We start from the raw sequence: 3912 nt of genomic DNA on the forward strand, positions 1-3912 counted from the left end.
GGGGTGATCCTATAATCAAATAAGAACCATTACAGCTTGGTATCAAGTGAGCCTTTAGGCTGTTCCTTCAAGCCAGTCTTCAAAGTTTGGACTGCTCTTTCTGCCAGGCCATTGGACGATGAATGATTATGGAGCTGTCCTTATATGTCAAATCCTATTTGACTTTGAGAAGTCCCCAATTTTCCTGCTGGTAAATGATGGCTCATTATCTGTGACCAACACTTCCGTGTGCAGTTTCTCAATCGTGGTCCCCATGTTTGTCAAGTAGACGTCCACCCACTTTGAGTGGTCACCTATACTGACGAAGAACATTGAACCCACGTAAGAATCTGCATAGTTGAAATATAACTGAGTCCAAGATTTACCTGGCCATCCCCACGGATGTAGGGGATCTGCTGGCTGTAATTTCTGCCCTTGTTGGCACTCTGGGCACTGCCCACCAATGCAGCTACATCTGCATCCAATCCCGGCCACCAGACATAACCACTCACCAACATCTTCATTTTAGAGACCACTGATGGAGTTCAGTCAATATCTGATGCCAATCTTTGACAATTATTCTTGCTCCCCATAATGATATGCAATCCTCTACAGTGAGCTGGTTTTTCTGGGTCCAAAAAAGGTATTAATTCTAGTTGTGACAGTCTTTTGACTCCCCCCCATCACTGCCAGTTGTCTCAGTTTTGACAGAACTGGATCTTTCTGCACCCAAAGTCTGATATTGTCAGTTATGACTGGGAGTGTGTACAGAAAATGTAATACCATTACATTGGGGTAGCACCAATAATATATTTGCTAATGGGAGGCGACTCAATGAATCCTGATTCACCACTTGGCCTCCTGGATGGTGTTCTAATTCATCAATTTAAGCACTTAGTATTAGAGCCGATGGCTGAATGCGGTCTGACTCTCTGGGTAGCACTGCCTCGTCCTCCTTAAGCAGACCAAAGAGGGATTTGTGGTCTGTTATTATCACAAATTTTCACCCGTGAGAATATTGGTGGAACTTCCAGATTCCAAATGTTACTGTTAATCCTTCTTTCTCTATCTGGGTGTATTTCCACTCTGCTTTAGCCTCTCCATTGGTCACCTCTGACCTAATACAACCATGATGCTGTGTCAGTAAGCATTACCTGTCGATATCAGATCTTTCTTGGGATCATAGTGTGCTAACACCTCAGAGAATGACAGCTGCTTTGTTACTTCACTGAAAGCTTGGGCTTGTCTATGCAGCCATTTCCAAGGCTGACCCTTGTTTGGGAGTTGATGCAGGTGGAGGCCAGGTTATGTATGAACTTACAGTAATAATTTATCAGTCCAAGAAATTAGCTAAACTTCTGGAGGTGTGGAAGCTAGGGCAACTTTGATCACCCTCCCCTTATCTTCTAACAAGTGTAATCCGGAACGTCACTTGGGGTGCCTGGAACACTTATTTTTCTTCTCTTAGGTTTATGCCTGCCTTAGAAAAACACCTCAGCACTATGTCCAAGTTCTCCAAATATTCCTTATTAGTTTTCCCCTGTTATTAGACGTCATGGAGATTAACCTGGCAAACTATTCTCCATTCATCCACTGAAAAATTGAATAGGCTGACTATATCGCAAAGGGCAGTCTCGTACTTTGGTGCAAGCCATTATGGGTATTAATTGTAGCATACTTCTGGGAATCCTCATCTGAACACAATTGCAAGTAAGCTTAGCTCATATTCAGCTTTGTGAAGGACAGCCCTCCTGCCAGCTTTGCATCTAAATCCTCCAACTGAGGGATTAGGTATTTATCCAGCTTTGAAAAACAGTTTACCCCTTGCTTAAAATCCCCACAAAGGCTTGCTGACCCATTGGGCTTCAAATTTGTTATGACTGGTGATGCTCATTCCACAAATTAGACAGGTTTGATGATTCCTTGACTTTCTAGCCTTCTGCTTCTACTTTTGCCTGGAAGGGAAATGGCACTATGCGGGCCTTGTAGAATCATGGATTTTCTTTCATGGTCAACACTCAAGGTACCCTTGGCCCTCAGACCTTCCTGGAGGTCTTCCGGGTATTTAACTAGGAATTCACTCAAGCAGGCATTTTGAAAAATATCTAATTAGTGCAATTCTGGTCTCCCTCCTAGCGGAAGGATATTGCGAAACTTGAAAAGGTTCAGAAAAGATTTCCAAGGATGTTGCCAGGGTTGGAGGATTTGAGCTACAGGGAGAGGCTGAACAGGCTGGGGTTGTTTTCCCTGGAGTGTCAGAGGCTGAGGGGTGACCTTACAGAGGTTTACAAAATCATGAGGGGCATGGATAGGATTAGGGTAAGCTGACCAGTAATATAAAGAAAGATTATAAGAGTTTCTTTAGATATATGAAGGGCAAAAGAGAGGCAAAAGTGGACATTGGGTTGTTGAAAAATGATGCTGGAGTGATAGTAGTGGGGAACAAGGAAATGGCTAAGGAACTGAATAATTACTTTGCGTCAGTCTTCACAGTGGACGACACGAGTAATATCCCAAAAATTAAAGATAGTGAGGACGCAGAACTCAGAATGGTGGCTATCGCCAAGAGAAAGGTGCTAGAAAAACTGAATGGCCTGAAGGTGGATCAATCTTCTGGAACAGATGGATTACGCTCCAGCGTTCTAAGGGAGATAGCTGAAGAGATAGTGGAGACATTAGTGATGATCTTTCAGGCATCACTAGAGTCAGGGAGGGTCCCAGAGGACTGGGAAATTCCTAACGTGACACCACTATTTAAAAATGGAGTAAGGCAAAAAACACAAAATTACAGACCAATTAGCCCTACTTCGGTTGTGGGTAAGATCCTGGAATCAATGGTGAAGGATGAGATTTCTGAATACTTGGAAGTGCATGGTAAAATAAGGTAAAGTCAACATGGTTTCATCAAGGGGAGGTCATGCCTGACAAATCTACTAGAATTCTTTGAGGGAGTGACGAGCAGGTTAGACCAAGGAGAGCCAATGGATGTTATCTATCTGGACTACAAGAAGGTCTTTGACAAGGTGCCGCACAGGAGGCTACTAAGGTTAGGGCCCATGGTGTTAGCGGTCAAGTGCTAGCCTGGATAGAAGCTTGACTGTCTGGCAGAAGGCAGCAAATGGGGGTCCTTCTGAGGATAGCAGCCAGTGTTCCGCAATACTCAGTGTTTGGACCACAAATTTATACTTTATACGTTAATGATCTAGATTAAGTTAAAAATCACACAACATCAGGTTATAGTCCAACAGGTTTATTTGGAAATACAAGCTCTCGGAGCGCTGCCCCTTCATCTGACAGCGAGTGGAGATGGAACATAGGACACAGAATTTAGAGCAAAAGATCAAAGTGTTAGACAACTGATGTGATTTATTGAACAAAACTAGATTGCTGTTAAGTCTTTCATCTTTTAGAACTACTTTCAAATCACATTCCCATGATAAATAGGTTTTTTTTTAAAAAGAGGTGACATCTCAGCTCAGGCAATACGTTAAATCTTGAGTCAGACTGGTTCTATTTCCAAAGTAAGAATTTATAAAATGTCACATGGATTATATGAAAAAAATTGACTGCCTACAGATTGTGTGCTTTTTGAACAACATAAAATGTATCTGCAAATATAATTCTGCAAATGCACATTCACCCCCTAGACTTATGTGTGTATGTAACGGAGAGAGAAAGAGTGTGTGTGTGTGTGATGGAGTGCATGCCTGCGAGAGGGTGTGTGCCTGAGAGAGCAAGAGAGTGTATATGAGAGAGGGTCTGCGTGAGTATGTAAGTGTGTGTGTGTGACCTTTTTTTAAATCTTAAGTTTCAACTTTAACTTGAAAGTTCTGGGATTTACATATTAATGAACCAAAACCTGCAACCCATTCTAAAAGATGAAAGACTTAACAGCAATCTAGTTTTGTTCAATAACATTCCCCATATTCCCCT

The sequence above is a fragment of the Chiloscyllium plagiosum genome, chromosome 8, assembly GCF_004010195.1.
Source record: "Chiloscyllium plagiosum isolate BGI_BamShark_2017 chromosome 8, ASM401019v2, whole genome shotgun sequence".
Lineage (NCBI taxonomy): Eukaryota > Metazoa > Chordata > Chondrichthyes > Orectolobiformes > Hemiscylliidae > Chiloscyllium > Chiloscyllium plagiosum.